Here is a 20,365-nt window from a genome sequence, read left to right as displayed (position 1 = left end):
GGTGTGGCGGTATTACTCTCTTGTGGTTGTGTTTGATCACTATGTATTGGTAATACAGTTCGGTCCAGAAATATTCGGACAGTGACACAATTTTCGCGAGTTGGGCTCTGCATGCCACCACATTGGATTTGAAATGAAACCTCTACAACAGAATTCAAGTGCAGATTGTAACGTTTAATTTGAAGGTTTGAACAAAAATATCTGATAGAAATTGTAGGAATTGTACACATTTCTTTACAAACACTCCCCATTTTAGGAGGTCAAAAGTAATTGGACAAATAAACCAAACCCAAACAAAATATTTTTATTTTCAATATTTTGTTGCGAATCCTTTGTAGGCAATCACTGCCTTAAGTCTGGAACCCATGGACATCACCAAACGCTGGGTTTCCTCCTTCTTAATGCTTTGCCAGGCCTTTACAGCCGCAGCCTTCAGGTCTTGCTTGTTTGTGGGTCTTTCCGTCTTAAGTCTGGATTTGAGCAAGTGAAATGCATGCTCAATTGGGTTAAGATCTGGTGATTGACTTGGCCATTGCAGAATGTTCCACTTTTTTGCACTCATGAACTCCTGGGTAGCTTTGGCTGTATGCTTGGGGTCATTGTCCATCTGTACTATGAAGCGCCGTCCGATCAACTTTGCGGCATTTGGCTGAATCTGGGCTGAAAGTATATCCCGGTACACTTCAGAATTCATCCGGCTACTCTTGTCTGCTGTTATGTCATCAATAAACACAAGTGACCCAGTGCCATTTAAAGCCATGCATGCCCATGCCATCACGTTGCCTCCACCATGTTTTACAGAGGATGTGGTGTGCCTTGGATCATGTGCCGTTCCCTTTCTTCTCCAAACTTTTTTCTTCCCCTCATTCTGGTACAGGTTGATCTTGGTCTCATCTGTCCATAGAATACTTTTCCAGAACTGAGCTGGCTTCATGAGGTGTTTTTCAGCAAATTTAACTCTGGCCTGTCTATTTTTGGAATTGATGAATGGTTTGCATCTAGATGTGAACCCTTTGTATTTACTTTCATGGAGTCTTCTCTTTACTGTTGACTTAGAGACAGATACACCTACTTCACTGAGAGTGTTCTGGACTTCAGTTGATGTTGTGAATGGGTTCTTCTTCACCAAAGAAAGTATGCGGCGATCATCCACCACTGTTGTCATCCGTGGACGCCCAGGCCTTTTTGAGTTCCCAAGCTCACCAGTCAATTCCTTTTTTCTCAGAATGTACCCGACTGTTGATTTTGCTACTCCAAGCATGTCTGCTATCTCTCTGATGGATTTTTTCTTTTTTTTCAGCCTCAGGATGTTCTGCTTCACCTCAATTGAGAGTTCCTTAGACCGCATGTTGTCTGGTCACAGCAACAGCTTCCAAATGCAAAACCACACACATGTAATCAACCCCAGACCTTTTAACTACTTCATTGATTACAGGTTAACGAGGGAGACGCCTACAGAGTTAATTGCAGCCCTTAGAGTCCCTTGTCCAATTACTTTTGGTCCCTTGAAAAAGAGGAGGTTATGCATTACAGAGCTATGATTCCTAAACCCTTTTTCCGATTTGGATGTGAAAACTCTCATATTGCAGCTGGGAGTGTGCACTTTGAGCCCATATTATATATATAATTGTATTTCTGAACATGTTTTTGTAAACAGCTAAAATAACAAAACTTGCGTCACTGTCCAAATATTTCTGGACCTAACTGTATGTTATCTGGTCATGGTATGGTGGTATTTCTCCCTTGTATGTGGTATTATTGGTCTTGGTATAGTGGATTGAGTTCTGTCTGGAGGTCACGTTTTCTCTCTGATATCAATATGGGAAAGATTCTTCATTTCCAATAGTTTAAATATTTGAACATTTAACCCCTCGCTGTCCTGTGACTGTTGCACTGCAGCAAATATGCACTTACAGAGGTTCTCCAGTGAAAATAAGTAATCCCCTCTTCTAAGGCCACATGCACACAGTATTTGGTAAGTTTTTTACCTCAGTATTTGAAGCCAAAACCAGGAATTGTAAAATCAGTAAAATGAGAGGAAAAGTATAATACAAAGATGGGCACCGCGTCTGCATTTTTCACCCACTACTGATTTTGGCTACAAATACTGATGTAAGATACTGACCAAATACTGAAAGTGTGAACGTGGCCTAAGCATGTGATAACTTATTCATCTTTTGGGGTCTGATTGCTGGGACCTGCACTGATCTGCAAAATGTGCAACTTTTATCCCCATTATACTGGAGTTCATGTCCGACTCAACCCCTGACCCATTCATTCCCTGAGTGGCTGTGAGCGCTACACTATTTTTTATCTGACCGCCCTAAAGAGGATGAATGGAGCTGCGGTCACACATCCCACCCCACAGAGGATGAATGGAGCTGCGGTCACACATCCCACCCCACAGAGGATGAATGGAGCTGCGGTCACACATCCCACCCCACAGGGGATGAATGGAGCTGCGGTCACACACCCCACCTGCCGCTGCATTGTATAATGGGCATACGTATAAGAGTACCCTGTCAGGGATAAAGGTTCCTCATTCTTCCGATCGGTGCGGTTTCCACTGGTCTGGTTCCACCGATCAATAAGTTATCACATACCGAACCTGTGGATCGGTGATCACTTGTCACTAGACGGTTGGAAGACGCCCACCAAGGAGTCTAGACAGGCCTGGGGCGGGAAAGTAAACAGATTGTGTTAGAGTTCAAGTTGGAGAGGAGTGTGGGCTGGAGCTATGTGCAGCTCCAGCAGAGGCGAATACCCCAAATTGAATGGCGCCAGGGTAGGAGCCCTGGTGCCACTGGCTAGGAGGCAGACGGCGGTCTCTTCTGTCTGCAGGAGCCGGGAAGACGGCTCAGTTGAACCGAGGTGGACCGGGACAGGGTAGTGGCCCGCCGGTACCAACCCAGGGAGCCGACCCGGAAACCGGAGCACACGGGGGGTACTCGGACCCTGAAGCCGGGACCAGAAGCAACTGGAACAGGTTAATTTACCGATTCAGGCCAGGACTAGAGGTCCTATCCACCCAAAGTCCCTATTAGAAGACAATAGCTCACCAAGGGGGATAGAAGGCCACCGCCAGGGCTCAGAGATCCCACGGGCCAGCGTCTGCGGGCAAGGGCTCCTTAGGCCACATCCAGTCGGGAGTGGACTCCTGAAGTTGCAAGCACAAGCAGTCCACCATCTTACAAAGGTGCAGGAGAAAGACAGAGACCACCAGCCAGGTGGGGGAACCAGAACGCAGCCGGCTGCGGGCACCGACCACCATCACCAAGGTGGAGGTGATTCCTAAGCGGAAGCTACCCCAGCAGGCAAAGCTGGCCGCTCCCAGATTCCAAGCCTCGGCTGAGGCGCGCGGGGTTGCAGCTGTCAAGGAGCCGAGCAGGCCACGTCACAGCGGGGTCCCCCAGTGCAGAAAGTGTCGGTTGTGGCGGGCACGGGGGAACTCCGGCTGGGCCTAACCCCCGCGCAGAGCGAACTGGAGCAAGCCGCAGATGCTCAATATTGGGAGCGGCAGCAGCGCCAGCTGGGCCGAGAGATCGCCGCTCGCGAAAAGAGGAAGGCAAAGGTGCTGTCCCAGAACTATTCAGAGAAAGATAACCTCCGCAACGCCACCTTCCGGGTGAGGGGCCCGACGTACGAGGGCCAGGTCCGGCACTTTAACCCCCAAAGGGGATGGGGGTTCATCTTCAAGCCGGGCCTGGATGCAGAGATCTTCGTGTCCCGGAGAGATGTGGCCCCTCACCTACCCATTGGCCATCCGGACCAGGACCTGGAGCCCGGAGAATTGGTGACATACACCCAACACTGCGGGGAGAGGGGGTGGTTTGCCCTCAATTTCAAGAGAAGGGTGAGCAAAAATACCCAGAGGTGCGCCCATCCCTCTCCTTAGGCCACATCCAGCCGGGAACGGACTCCTGAAGTTGCAAGCAAAGGCAGTCCAACATCTTACAAAGGTGCAGGAGAAAGACAGAGACCACCAGCTGGGTGGGGGAACCAGAACGCAGCCGGCTGCGGGCACCGACCACCATCACCTTGGTTTTCCAGAGACTCGTGTGTTTCCTTCAATAGTGAGTACACCAGCACGCTGTGGTCGCCCATCTCCCTGCACCACAAACCCCAACGGGTCCCAGGGCCACCATCCCTGCCCACGGAGGGGTTAACAACTTGCTGCATAACATCTTCCCCGGGTGCCCCGTGACTGCAGCGGTGGTGTCCAACCTCACCACACAGCGTGGGTGGCGTCATGAACTTAGTATGGCTCAGCCCGTACAGATACATCCTACATTCACCACTATAACAACCCCCCTTTTTGATCAAAGTGACCGCGAGACCCCCGGGTCCGGAGACCCTCGAGCCACCCACGGAAGGTCCGATCCGAGCAGCTCGGCTGATGCGAACGGGGCAGTACATCAGCGCTCCACTATAACGGGCATAGCAGCTAATAGATATTTGCATGTAGCTGTAGGGTAGGCCCCTAGAGTTATTTCCCCTGGTGGGCCCCAGACACCCCAGTCCAAACCTGACTGCAATAACAATAATATCGGGTTTCCCTGTTCATATCAGATCTAAAATTTCCACCAATTGGGCATCAAATTGAATTTTAAAACTCAAATTAAACAGATTACTATTGAAATACAGTGACAAGTAAAAGGGTAACAATGTTTTGAACTTTTGACTTTCAGGCTCCATATCTCACTATCCACCACAGCTTTGAGTGAAGCTACCTTAATTTTGTAGACAATCATCTTGACTATCTTATACATAAATTTTACTTGAAAGTATTTATTATATGATTAGCTATCAGATTCTTGTTATGTCACTGCATTGTTACTGTTTTACTCCTAATAATCTAAACTTTCATCTTTATTTCTCTTCTACTTTAGATTGTGAACCCCGATGGGGACAGAGTTGCCAATGAATGTAAAGCGCTGTGGAATTAATGGCGCTATATAAGTGAACAAATATTATTATTATTATAATTATTATATTATTTGTTTGTATTTTGTAAATCTCCTTTAGCTTTTAACACAGCCTAATAACACAGCCTAAATCCTTCTGTGCAAGCTCAAGCAGATTCAAGCAAGCCTCGACACAAATCTGATCCCAGGTCACTTCTACATAGTCCCAATGTTGGTGCATACAGGTCGACTCACTTGTGTATGTATACAGTTTATTATTAAATTCTAAGCACAGTGTTTGATTGGGTTGAGGTCTGAAGACTGTGAGGGCCAATCCAGCACCTCTGTTTCATTGTCATGGGAACTATTACTTTGCCAACCTTGACATTTGCTTCAAATCGATGTCCTGCTGGAACACTATTTGGACCTTTTCATTAGCAAAGTAGTGAAAGAGGCTGTTTTTTTGAATTTTATTCCAAATAAAGGATGTTTTCCGTGTTTGTGCTTATTTACTTTCACTCATTGATTAGTAATGGGGAGTCTCATAAACCCTCCCCATTTGTAATCTAGGGCTTAGTGGCAGCTGTGGGCTGCCATTAACCTCTTATATTACCCCGATTGCAATCGCATCGGGAAAATCAGGAAGAATCGGGTAAAGTGCCAGGCTTGTCACATTTAATGGATGCAACAATCCTGGGTGGCTGCAGGCTGCTATTTTTAGGCTGGGTGCTGGCCCAATAACCATGGACCTCCGCAGTCTGAGAATAGCAGCACCCAGCTGTCGGGCTTTATGTTGGCTGGGTATCAACATTGCGGGGGACCGCACACCATTTTTTTAAGTTATATATTTAATTTTTTTTTAAAAAAAATCCCCATGCGGTTTCTCTTAGTTTGATACACAGTCAAGATAAGCGCACAGCTAGGGACTGCAGCCTGTAGCCATATGATTTATCTGTGATGGGTATCATAATATGGGGGAACCCTATACCAAATATTTTATTTATTTATTTTTATACCATAATAGACCTGCAGACAGCGCCTGTGATTGGAAGCAGTCAGACGCTGTCACACAAGCTGGGGGTGTGTCTGACTGCAACCATTCACAGACACTAGGACTGCCAGTGGGGGAGGAAAGTAGTGCATATAGATAAGCAATAATTAGAGGCCCCGGAAGTGAATGGACAGCCTGGGAGCAGTGTACAGATGATCTGAAGCCTCAGTAAGTACAGCGCACTTGCTTCTATCCCACTATCTCTTCTACCAACATTTTTAATCACCAGATTCTGGCATCATAGACTTATATGGGGACTGGAGTCCGATCCGGATTTGAAAAACCGAATCACCGGGATCCACTGTTCTCGATAATCTGCGGGTCCACTCATCACTAGTTATGGCATTAACATGATGTAGTTTGGTAATTTTCTTGGCACAAGTTCTCCACCAACCATAAACAACACGGAAAGCAATATTGAATAAAATATCCAGGCTGCTTTATTAAAACTCAATAAAGCATGCCACCAACAAAGAAAATAAACAGTCTTTTAGTGCAGGAAAACACAAGACAAAGTCCAATTAACAGCTCTTCAGTTATAGTACAGTATACAAGTTGTAGCAAGGAGACTTCACACAAGAAGTCTTCTTACCTCCACACACAGACAGCTAATGATACACCTGCACTTTCCTATACTCACCATAACATGCCACGGTGGGTGGGGATATGTGAGCAGCCAATCCCAATCATCTCTCATATTGCTCATAAACCTGGCCCTGCCGCATCCTATTAACACTGTCAGTAGTATTCGTGCTGGGGCTTGCTTCTGGGCTTACATCACTGAGAATAACTAGCTCTGTGATTCATATCTCCCATCTGTGATGTGTCCAGCAACCTTATTGCTATATAGTGTATATATATATACAATATATATATATATACATATATATATATATATATATATATATATATATACATATACATATATATATATATATATATATATATTATATATATATATATATATGTGTATGTATGTATGTATATATATATATATATATATATATATATATATACACATATACACACACACACACATGCAGACACACGCTAACATGAAAAGTTATCATTATTTGGCATTCGGGTGAAATTTAAGGATGATCATAAAATGCATTTAGCCTTTTCAGGTGAACTTAATGTGACCTTCTCTAAACTTTTAAGTGCACATGTCTAACTGTTCAATGTTTCAGTACTTTTTGCGCAACTTGCTGTTCTCTAGCAAGGAGCTTAATGGCAAAATTCACACCAGGTGTTTGATCCATGAATCTCCCAAAAAATGTCGGCGTTCAATTAGAATTGGTATTTAAACAGTCCTTCTCATCATGCTGTTCACATTTTAAAATCATAAGTCCAAGATGACACCTATCAAGTCATCAACAGTACTTTGCCATTGCAAAGCTTCAAGCAGGATGTTCTCAGACAGAAGTGGTCACTGAGCTTAGAGTGTCACAGAGTGTCATCAGCAGGTTACACCAGAAATAAAGAGAAACTGGAAGAGTAACAGAAAGACATAGAAGTGTGTGACGACATGGACTCTCATGGGTTAAAGTTTCTTAACATTCAGCCAGACTATTGTTCTTATGTGTGCTAAGTCATGTTTGCTTAGCTATTGCTCTCCAGACTTTTCCAGTAATCATTGTATTGTAGTTGTGTATTGATAATGTAATTACCTTAGTCGGTGACTTGCCAACTCCATGTAGATATACTGAGTCTTTCTATGCACATCATTTAAATGAACATTATCCATGCAGCTTGAAATTCATCCAATGGGAGAAGCAATCTTGTTCAACTAATCGATGAGGATGCAGTGTATCCTAAGGGAAAGTTATGGCTATAAAAGGGACTTCTTTAAGCCACCAGGGTTGTTGAAGGTTGCTGGATGCTGATGGATCCAGTCTAAGCTCTTTGGAGCTGACTAGAGGATCAGGATATCTTATGGCTTCAATCTAGGGACTCCGGTTCCGGTTGGAGACCATATCCACAGCCTAGGGATTTCGACTCCTGCTGCCAGGATTGTAACGTCATACCAGGACTACCTAAGGAGGACACTCAGGTTGGGACAGTTCAGTCACCTGTTACAGACTTTGCAGACCTCACACAGCGTCCTGAATCTGGCATTATTCCTTTCTTGGTGGGTGCCCGCCAAAAGCGGGGTGCTGCTGGACTGGAGTAAGCGGCCCTGGAAGCTCTGAGGCATGGACATTCCAAATCCCTGGTGAGCCAGCGGAAGGGTGAGACTCTGTTGCCTGTTACATTTGTGTGTTTTGCTGGTTATGTGTTATGTGCCGTTAATTGTTTGGGGATCCAATAAAGTCTAATTATTGTGGTTCCCTCACCCTGTGTTGTCTGAGTAGTGTTCCGCCCACGGTTAAGGAGGCCGGCATTCAGTTGGTATGAGCCCTGAGCCGCGCTGTCTTTCTAAAGGCGGTGGTTTTTAGTGGACGAGAGCATCCACTGAGCCCCGTGTCTCCACAATTGGTGGCAGCAGTGGGATACTACTCAGCCTGGTTTACCCAGGGGAGCTGCAGCGGACTGGTGTTCGTGGACACCGTCCATGGCTCAACAACCAGGGAGGCACATAAGCATACCCAGCAGGCCATAGGGGAGGCATTCAGGTTTCGGACGCTCCCATGTCCAACCCCACCAGCTCAGCCATGGGACAAGGACAAGAGAGGAGTTACGACCGCTGCAGTAAATGGATGCTACAGGATCTGTGCCAGAGGCGAAAGATTATCTACTGGAACGCTGAGACTCGGTCAGTCTTGATCCAGAAATTAGTCCGTTGGGATGCCCAGAATGATGCAGAGGATGATGAGGATCCCGTCGATATTGACCCAGAGGATTTAAACTATGTGCCACATCATGGATCTAGTGACAATCGGAAATCAACTTTGTCCAAAATGGCCCAAGCCACAGCATTGTTGGATGCATTGGGGCCTAGATCCTCAAGAGAAGAGAGGGCTTGGGTTATGGAATATGTTTATGGGATTCCAGCTGCCGTACTGCTAGCACCAGCCGGTCGAGAAGGATGGTCCCGCTACCCAGCAGAAGCTGCACCAAAACAAAGAGGCCGCATGCTTGGAGCCCATCTGCCAGTCCAACCAGTCAACATATGCCGAGATGAACCAACGAGACCTGAGGAATGCTACTCCCAAGAAACACCAATAGCTGAGGAAGTGGTTTATCCAGTCCACACCCTACGGCAGGTCGGACAACGTACACCAGCCAACCTCCATCCCCACATCCAGACGGTCAAGGTCGGTGACATACAGGCTCAGGGACTTCGAGACATTGGATCTTCCATCACTCTGGTAAGCCCAGTTATTGTTTCCCCGGAAGACCCTGTACCGGATTCCCAATTATCCATCTCCCTGGCTGAGGGCCAGCGCTCAGACATTCCTCTGGCATGTGTGCAGTTGGACCTAAGGACTGACCAGGGAGAGGTCGAGGTGGAACTTGTGGACAGCCTCCCCACACCTGGTATTTTGGGGACCAACCAGGAAGTGATCGATGTGGGGATTGTGAACAGCCTCCCCAAACCTGTCATTGTGGAGACTGACCAGAGCAAGGCTGATGTGGAGCTTATGGACACCGTCCCCACACCAGTTATTTTGGGAAAGGACCAGGGAGAGGTTGATGTGAGACTTGTAAACAGCCTCCCCACACCTGTCATTGTGGAGACTAACCAGAGCAAGGCTGATGTGGAGCTTATGGACACCGTCCCCACACCAGTTACTTTGGGGTCTGACCAGGAAGAGGTCCATATGGAGTTTATGGACAGCCTCCCCACACCTGTTGTTTCGGGGACTAGCCAGGAGGAAGTTGAAGTGGGGTTCATAGATGGCCCCACCAAGCCTGTTGTTTTAGATACCACTCAAAGGGAAGGAAAAGTGAGGCTTGTGAATTACCTGCTCACACCAGTCATTTTGGAGAATGGCCTAGGACAAGGACTATCCAGTCAGTTTGAAGCAGCCATCACCCACCTCCAAGCCAAGCAGGACCCTGATGTGGCTCTTTCTAACATCTTTTCCAGGGATGGCTTGCATTCCCGGTCTCCATCATCCACTTCTGAGCCAAGAACTGTGAGTAAGCCTAACCACACTGTGGCTATTGACTGGGGGAGGATTGATAGTGGGAGATTTGTGCAGGCCCAACTCATGGACCCCACCTTAGTGCTTGTCCACAATATGGCTGCTCAACTTGGGGGAGGTAATCAGGGGGAGGTGTATAGCTGCAAGCCTCTGTTGCTGACCTCACCATTAAAAAGAACAATGCCGTTAAGAGGAGAAGGATGATCGGAAGCCTATCATGTCTGGCTAATATTAAGAAGGGAGAGGAATGTGACGACATGGACTCTCATGGGTTAAAGTTTCTTAACATTCAGCCAGACTATTGTTCTTATGTGTGCTAAGTCATGTTTGCTTAGCTATTGCTCTCCAGACTTTTCCAGTAATCATTGTATTGTAGTTGTGTATTGATAATGTAATTACCTTAGTAGCCATTGTCTAGTCGGTGACTTGCCGACTCCATGTAGATATACTGAGTCTTTCTATGCACATCATTTAAATGAACATTATCCATGCAGCTTGAAATTCATCCAATGGGAGAAGCAATCTTGTCCAACCAATCAATGAGGACGCAGTGTATCCTAAGGGAAAGTTATGGCTATAAAAGGGACTTCTTTAAGCCACCAGGGTTGTTGAAGGTTGATGGATGCTGATGGATTCAGTCTAAGCTCTTTGGAGCTTACTAGAGGATCAGGATATCTTATGGCTTCAATCTAGGGACTCCGGTTCCGGTTGGAGCCTAGGGATTTCGACTCCGGCTGCCAGGATTGTAACGTCATACCAGGACTACCTAAGGAGGACACTCAGGTTGGGACAGTTCAGTCACCTGTTACAGACTTTGCAGACCTCACACAGCTTCCTGAATCTGGCATTATTCCTTTCTCAGTGGGTGCCCGCCAAAAGCGGGGTGCTGCTGGACTGGAGTAAGCGGCCCTGGAAGCTCTGAGGCATGGACATTCCAAATCCCTGGTGAGCCAGCGGAAGGGTGAGGCTCTGTTGCCTGTTACATTTGTGTGTTTTGCTGGTTATGTGTTATGTGCCGTTAATTGTTTGGGGATCCAATAAAGTCTAATTATTGTGGTTCCCTCACCCTGTGTTGTCTGAGTAGTGTTCCGCCCACGGTTAAGGAGGCCGGCGTTCAGTTGGGATGAGCCCTGAGCCACGCTGTCTTTCTAAAGGCGACGGGTTTTAGTGGACGAGAGCACCCACTGAGCCCCGTGTCTCCACAAAGTGGATGTCCTTTGACCACATCCCACACTGATGACCGATAAATTGTAGACAATGGCCTTTGGATCTGGATGATGAATGTCACACAATTCCTGGCATATTTAAGGGAGGTAAGAGGCAACCAAGTGTCACGTCAGACCATTTGAAACTGTTTACATCAGCGTAGTCTGAGTGCTAAACGACCTGCAAATTTACCTGACCACACCACCAGGCACAAGTGTAATTGTCTTGCTGGACGAGAGACCAGTGGTCCTCAGTGCTGTTCACTGATGAAAGTTGATTCATGCTGAGCAGAAATGATGGCTACTAAAGATGCTGGAGATGTCAAGGAGAGCGCTATGCATCAGCCACTGTTGTCTCCAGATGAGCTTTTGGTGGTGGTGTTACAGTGAGGGCAGGTGTGTCTAGTCCAGGGGTCTCAAACACGCGGCCCGCGGGCCGCATGCGGCCCGTCAGGCTGCTTCGTGCGGCCCCCAGGCCCGTGCCCCTGGTCACTATCGCGGCCGGTGCAGGGGCCACAGCCACTGTGTGCACTTTGTTAGATGAGTGTTTTGCCAGCGCTGCGTTCTCAGAAGCAAGGACTGTGTGCGCGCAGCGCCGGCAATACATTCATCTGACATAAATCGCTGCCAGTGGCTGCGGTCCCTGCACCGGCCGCGATAGTCACCGGGGCACGGCCTGCAGACAGCAAGAAGCAGAGATGAGGAGCCGAGGGAACGCGGGACAGGTGAGAGGAATGGTGTTTTTTTATTTTTTGTGTATGTGAAGGACGGCACATTAACCCCTTAGCGATCTATGACGTACTGGGTATGTTATGGCTCCCTGGTACTTAAGGACCCATGACATACCCAGTACGTCATGGTGAAATCGCGGCCCCGGTGGCTGCGATCGCCGTTTGCATTGCCAATAGCAAATACCTTAGATTCGGGGAGGAGGGGACCTCAGGAGGGGTGGTGTCTCCTCCCCGGACGTACGGAGGCTGTGATTGGCTGTGCGGCGTTCGTCAGCCAATCACAGCCACTGTAATGTTACAGCCATTGAAAATGGCTGTAACATTGAAATCCAGCCCTGATCAGTGCAGCTGTAGCACCGATCATTGGCTGGAGCTGGGTGACCTCAGTTTCACTCACCCCCAGCTCTGATTGGAGAGACCGGCCTTGTGACCGATCTGTCCAATCACTGTGGATCTGGGGCCAGAGACCGCCCCCTCAGCTGCACTCCAGCGTCTGTGGGTGGAAGGAAGCCGAGAGCGATCGTAAATTATAGCGCCCCCTTTCACCCGCCGCCACTGCCCCCACCACCCATTACTACAGGATGGGGACATGTCTATAGAATAGGGACAAGGTGGCACATGTCTATAGGATGGGGACCAGGTGGGCACATGACTATAGAATAGGGACAAGGTGGGCACATGTCTATAGGATGGGGACAAGGTGGGCACATGACTATAGAATAGGGACAATGTGGGCACATGTCTATAGAATAGGGACAAGGTGGTCACAAGTCTATAGGATGGGGACAAGGTGGGCACATGTCTATAGAATAGGGACAAGGTGGGCACATGTCTATAGGATGGGGACAAGGTGGGCACATGACTATAGGATGGGGACAAGGTGGGCACATTACTATAGGATAGGGACAAGGTGGGCACATGTCTATAGGATGGGGACAAGGTGGGCACATGTCTATAGAATGGGGACAAGGTGGGCACATGTCTATAGGATGGGGACAAGGTGGGCACATTACTATAGGATAGGGACAAGGTGGGCACATTACTATAGGATAGGGACAAGGTGGGCACATGTCTATAGGATGGGGACAAGGTGAGCACATTACTATAGGATGGGGACACGGTGGGCACATTACTATAGGATAGGGACAAGGTGGGCACATTACTATAGGATAGGGACAAGGTGGGCACATGTCTATAGGATGGGGACAAGGTGGGCACATTACTATAGGATAGGGACAAGGTGGGCACATGTCTATAGGATGGGGACAAGGTGGGCACATTGCTACAGGATAGGGACAAGGTGGGCACATGTCTATAGGATGGGGACAAGGTGGGCACATGTCTATAGAATAGGGACAAGGTGGGCACATGTCTATAGGATGGGGACAAGGTGGGCACATGACTATAGGATGGGGACAAGGTGGGCACATTACTATAGGATAGGGACAAGGTGGGCACATGTCTATAGGATGGGGACAAGGTGGGCACATATCTATAGGATGGGGACAAGGTGGGCACATGTCTATAGGATGGGGACAAGGTGGGCACATTACTATAGGATAGGGACAAGGTGGGCACATTACTATAGGATAGGGACAAGGTGGGCACATGTCTATAGGATTGGGACAAGGTGGGCACATTATTAAAAGATGGGGACAAGGTGGGCACATGACTATAGGATGGGGACAAGGTGGGCACATTACTATAGGATAGGGACAAGGTGGGCACATGTCTATAGGATGGGGACAAGGTGGGCACATGTCTATAGGATGGGGACAAGGTGAGCACATTACTATAGGATGGGGACAAGGTGGGCACATTACTATAGGATAGGGACAAGGTGGGCATATTACTATAGGATAGGGACAAGGTGGGCACATGGCTATAGGATGGGGACAAGGTGGGCACATTACTATAGGATAGGGACAAGGTGGGCACATGTCTATAGGATGGGGACAAGGTGGGCACATTGCTACAGGATAGGGACAAGGTGGGCACATGTCTATAGGATTGGGACAAGGTGGGCACATTACTAAAAGATGGGGACAAGGTGGGCACATGACTATAGGATGGGGAGAAGGTGGGCACATTACTATAGGATAGGGACAAGGTGGGCACATGTCTATAGGATGGGAACAAGGTGGGCACATGACTATAGGATAGGGACAAGGTGGGCGCATTTTTATAGGATGGGGACAAGGTGGGCACATTACTATAGGATAGGGACAAGGTGGGCACATGTCTATAGGATGGGGACAAGGTGGGCACATTTTTATAGGATGGGGACAAGGTGGGCACATTACTACAGGATAGGGACAAGGTGGGCACATTACTATAGGATAGGGACAAGGTGGGCACATGTCTATAGGATGGGGACAAGGTGGGCACATTACTATAGGATAGGGACAAGGTGGGCACATGTCTATAGGATGGGGACAAGGTGGGCACATTGCTACAGGATAGGGACAAGGTGGGCACATGTCTATAGGATTGGGACAAGGTGGGCACATTACTAAAAGATGGGGACAAGGTGGGCACATGACTATAGGATGGGGACAAGGTGGGCACATTACTATAGGATAGGGACAAGGTGGGCACATGTCTATAGGATTGGGACAAGGTGGGCATCTTACTATAGAATAGGGACAAGGTGGGCATATGTCTATAGGATGGGGACAAGGTGGGCACCTTACTAAAAGATGGGTACATTACAAGGATGGGCATAATACTATTCGATGGGGACATTAGAATAGGGACAAGGCTGGGGTCATTATTATAGGATGGGGACAAGGTGGGCACATTACTATAGGATGGGGAACATTACTAAAAGATGTTGGCCAAAATTTCTATATAGTGATAATTGTAACACTATTAGTTACAAGAAAGGGATAAAATGTAAAAAAAAAACAAAATAAGGCATGACACTTTTTTTACCATCAAATTTTTTTTTTTGTTATGTTTTTTTTTTATATTTAACCAAAGAATGTGCACATTTGTTATAATAAACAAGTGAAAAATGTTGAAAATCAGTGATCCAAAGGTGTGTAAAAAAAAATATATGGTACCAATATAAATGTCACTTTGTCCCGCAAAGAATGCGGCCCCCCAAATTATTTTTTTTCTCTGTGCGGCCCATACACCCAGCCGAGTTTGAGACCCCTGGTCTAGTCAATACAGAACTGTCCTATACTTTGTGAATTGACATAGCTGTCAATTTTTCTTCTTTTCATTTGGACCTTTGTATTCTTTTACTTGTAACACTAAACGTGGAATAAAATTTGGAAATTTACCTGGCTGAACTTTTAATTTCCTCAGCACCGGACATCTCATTTGGTTTACTTCTGTGCATGCAGCTACAGCTCCTGCAAGTCCGTGCGGCTTTGGAATTCAACACACAGGGCCACTGAAGGTAAACTGAATTATACATTATTTACATATTTTGTGAATGGTACAGACAAGCTCCTATTACTTGAATAATATCAATAATCCAGTCATTGTGCCTCTGCATGAACCATACAGGCCTAATTTAATATTCATGGATGACAATGCTCCAGCTCAGCAAAGTGGCATCATGAGGGAACGGCTGCTGGAGACTGGAGTACCTCAAATGGAGTGGGCTGCACTTTCTTCAGAAGTGAATTCCATAAAAAACCTATGGGATCAGCTGAGCCGCCATGTAGAGGTGTGTAACTCCAAAACCTCAATGACTTGAGTGCCGTCCTTCAAGACGAGTGGTATGCCTTGCCTCAGCAGACAATAACTCCACTTGTGAATAACATGAGACGTCGTTGTCAGCTGTAAGTGATGCTCAAGATCACATGACAAGTTATTGAGACATTGACATTTTTGGGTGGTATACCTACTTGTTGGCTTTTCTTTCTAGAAATTGTTTGAGAGGAGAAAATCACCATTGCATGCTTCTACTTAAATGTCCTACTTTATGATAAAATATAAAGGTAGAGTGAACTTTTTACCTAAACTTCACCAGAAAGCCAAATATCCCTAACTTTTTGTGAGTAGTGAATATATATATATATATATATATATATATATATATATATATTCACTACTCACTAAAAAGTGAGTATATATCATATAATCATATATAGACATATACTGTATATATGTGGCGCCCTGGACAAGCCAGGTCGTCACAGGTCCTACATCAACACACCCCACACCCCGGCTAGGCACACCTAAGTCAAACACAAATCCTTGTTGCCTTCCTCTAGGGGCTGATGCTGCCTGTTTCTTAGGGGCAGCATCAGGGCCAGGTTGTTTGGGTGGGAGAAGAGCGGAAGCCGTACCGTTGTAAAATGTTTATGATGCTTTTACATGTTTTACCGTTTTATTCTTTTTCAGTTGTGAAAATAAAACCGGTGATGGACGGGCAGCCCGCGTGCGTCTACATTTTACTAAGGGGGAATGTGGCGCCCTGGACAAGCCAGGTCGTCACAGGTACTACACCAACACACCCCACTCCCCTAGGTGTGGGCTAGGGCTAAGCACACCTAAGTCAAACACAAATCCTTGTTGCCTTCCTCCAGGGGCTGATGTCCACACCAGGGGGTGGGCCAGGCGGTCGGTCCCGCCCACCGAGGAGTTCACAGTCCTGGAGGCGGGAAGAGTTTCAGAACAGTTTTGGAGAGGGAAGTGGTAGTAGAGGAGACTGACCGTGTCCGGGTGTGTGGCCCGGGCACTCAGCAAGGTTGGCAGACGGTAGTGACCGTCTGCAGGAGAGGCTGATTGGAGTGAACCGTAAGGACCGGGGACGGGCGGTGGCCCGCCGGTACCGGATCGGGGAGTGAAGAGAAGCCAGAACCATTCGGCAGGGCCTACGGACCCTGACCAGGCTAGGAGTCACCGTAAAACCGGTCAAATCCGTTAGCGAAGGGAACCTCCGGGGTTTCCCAGCAGCCAAGACCCGATTGAAGGCAACAGCTCACACCATAGAGGGAAACACAGTCACCGCCAAGGCTACAGTTCCCAGAGCCAGAGCCTGCGGGCAAAAGGGGCTCCCTCAGCATCCATCCAAGCTGGGGAGCGGGTTACCGGTGGGAAGCCATTGGAACCGTAAACACAACACAGGTGCAGGGAAAGGCAGTCACCATCAACCTGCCGGGAGGAGAACAACTGCAGCTGCCTGTGGGACCCGTCCATCCAGCCGTTTGTTTGACCAGAGACTCTGTGTGAATTACTGGCTGAGTGAGTACCACCGTGCCGTGCGGCACAGCACTGCCCCCGCGACCCTGCACCTCACCAGGCCCCGTAACCCGCCTGCCATCCCTAACCCCTCACCGGGCCCCGAGACAACCAACCCCCTACCCACAGAGGGGAGAACCAACATCCAAGCTGCTCCCTGTCATCGCTCCCGGGATCCCCATCCAGAGCAGCGGTGATGTCACAACTTCACCACAACCGTGGGTGGCGTCACGTACAATATCCCCCAAACCACACACCAACCCCCCTTTCACTCACGGGCGAGGAACGCCGCTCGAGTCCCCGGGATCGGCCCACCGCTCGAGCCACCACCGAGCAGCCGCAGCAGCAGCAGTAGCCAGACCCGAGCAGTGGGTGAGCGCAGCGTCCCCTCCTCCACCCGCGACATATATATGCACGTATATGTATATATATATATATGTTTTATATATATATATAAAAAAACATATATATATATATATATACTACATTAAGTTACTATCATTAGTAGCATGTGAATGGGTAATTTTAGCCTAATCTATGAGCATTTTAAAGCAGAACAGTCTGTTCAAAATATAGACTGTACTTGTCTTACATAATAAACCTTTAACCCCGAACTGAAACCAACACCCAAACACCCACAGACATGTTATTATCACCTTTTATGCTTTCCTCTGTTTGATAATTTATCCCTCTAAGATAATTATTTGCCAGTTCTTGTTTGCAGAAAAAAGTTGTGCTGTTTGCTGTCTCAAAGTAATACGTAATATATTACTAGATACAGTAAGCTTAAAGTGATATGCGCCTTGTAGTCAAATTAATTGAAAATTATGTAAAATCAATGAATAAAATTGTCCTGACAAAAACTACATTAGATAAAATTTAGAAATGGTTGTCCAAAGACTCCAGCTGACAAATCCCAGGACTCAGTAGATATTCTTAAAAAAAAATTCTTTTTGCAAAGCAATTTTATTTGAATAGTTCCATTACAAATACATCCACACGTGTAGCAAGACAAATATCGGATAGGGGGTAGTGGTCTCTCGGACTACGCGTTTTGGTGGATTGGGGTAGTGGGACCATGTAGAAGGCGCACATATGCTGAAACGCGTATTCCGAGAGACCACTACCCCTATCCGATATTTGTCTTGCCCCACGTGTGGATGTATTTGTAATGGAACTATTCAAATAAAATTGCTTTGCAAAAAGAAAAAAAAATTTAAGAATATCTACTGAGTCCTGGAATTTGTCTGCTGGAGTCTTTGGACAACCATTTCTACATTTGATTTTCGAGGCTGGCTCCTCCCCTATTTCCTTGCGGACTCTGTACCGGTAAGCTGGCTTTAGAATTTTTTGTATTTTTTGTATATTAGATAAAATTGGACTACATTCTCCAAAAAATGCAATAAACAGTTTAGTTGTGGAGTTGATGGCTAGTTCCATCTTGTATCTTTTAAAGGGTGCCTATCACTAGGTTGATAGTTGCCAGTTTCTACTATTATTTCACTCCCCTGCTTCCCAGACTTCCATTTATTTCATCAGCCATGTAATTCCAAAGATATGGGCCTTTTTATTTAGTGCTAATTTTTAGAGTCTTTACCAAGGGGTTGTGGCTCACATTTTAATTATCTAAGCAGCCTAAAGAATTGCCCTAGAGGAACCTGTGAGTCATCCATTCACCTTCAAAGCTACTGTAACACATGGACTTTTACGAACGTCACACCTGCATCCAAGCGTGGCGTCAAACTAATACCAGCCCCTTTACCGTGCTATTTGCAGCACTTTTTGTTTATTGTTAAAAGATTTGCAGGACTCTGCTCAAATATCTGTCGCGGGCGGGGGACAGATCACAGCCGGGGCGCCGCTCGAGGCATTTGGATCCGGGCAGTGGCTGTGGCACAAGTGGCAGCCAGATCCGGGGCTCACGCAGCCATCCGTCGCTTACGAGTGAAAAAGGGGAATATTTACAGGGGATTGTCTGTGACGCCACCCGTGGGTTGCGGTGATGAGATGTCAGCACCGCCGCTGACATCGTCCTGGACGCAGAGGGTCCTGACCTGCGGGTCTGCCAGTCTCCTCCTCAGGAGAATGCAGGAGACTGCAGCTGCTCGTACCCACGATCAGGGTTTTGTGCACTGCGCTCTCTCGCTTGTATTCTCCATACGGAGGACCCATGCGAATCCACAGCAAACAATTGACATGCTGCAGTCTGGAAAGACGCACCGCAGGTCAGTGTTTGCTACAGAAAAAACAAGCACAGTGGGCACGGGATATCTAGAAATCCATCCACTGTGCTTGTATTGTACAACGCAGCGTTTTGGATGCAGCTGAAGCATGCTATATCCAAAATGCAGCAAACACTGATCATTGGAACCCTTAGGGTATCTGCAAATGTTAACTATTTGTTGAAGATATTTCAGCATCAAAAATATGTTGCATGGCAAGAAGAACTGGCTACGAAACACACGTTTTGCTTTGCTGCATTTTTGCATGCATTTTTTTGTTATGTCTTTTTTTCTCAGTCATCAGAATGGGTGAAAAATGCTGCAAATACAGTGAAAAATTAACTTGCTGTTGATCTGAAACTTCTTAAAGAAGAAATAACCAACACATTCATGAGATTTCAGAAATTTAATTTGCTTTGCCAGGACAATAAAATCCTATGTTTTTCATGGCAAAAAAAAAACAGTGGAAATGTGCCGCTCCTGTGCCAGCAGCTGGGCTGCTCGGATCCGGATCCGCGGTGGCTCGAGGGGTCTCCGGATCCGGGGGTCGTGCGGCCACTCAATAAAAGGGGGACTATGTACAGGGGGATTAGAAGTTTGTGACGCCATCCACGGTACGTGGTAATGGGAGGGACCACCGCTGCCGTTGGGGAGCCCGGTGATGATAGTGTGGCAGCCTGGTGTTTAACCCCTCCGTGGGTAGGGGGTTTGTGTCCCGGTGCCCGTTGATGATAGGATGGTATATGGGTGCCGTTGGAGATAGGAACAGGGGTTTTCAATGTACTCACTCAGTCCCGGAATAACAACACCGACAACTTGTAAACCAGAATTCTGAGCACCACTGCAGCTTGTAAGGAGCACGCCTGGGTCCGTGCCCTTGGTGTTGCTGTTAGCATGTGGCCCTGTCCTTGGCACCTTTCTCTCTGTTGGACTCGTTGGTATGAAACTCTCCGGGTCCC

The 20,365-nt window shown here is 47.2% G+C and overlaps 1 pseudogene; it reads left to right on the top strand.

Moving 5' to 3' along the window:
* The window catches only part of LOC142250064 (uncharacterized), a 134,789-nt pseudogene extending 119,095 nt beyond the window's left edge, over positions 1-15,694 (top strand).
* The last annotated feature ends 4,671 nt before the right edge of the window (positions 15,695-20,365 follow it).

This window comes from Anomaloglossus baeobatrachus, chromosome 8 (assembly GCF_048569485.1).
Source record: "Anomaloglossus baeobatrachus isolate aAnoBae1 chromosome 8, aAnoBae1.hap1, whole genome shotgun sequence".
NCBI classification, from domain to species: Eukaryota; Metazoa; Chordata; class Amphibia; order Anura; family Aromobatidae; genus Anomaloglossus; species Anomaloglossus baeobatrachus.
The sequence above is the reverse complement of the archived record's forward strand: the minus strand, read 5'-3'. Positions and strand labels throughout refer to the sequence as shown.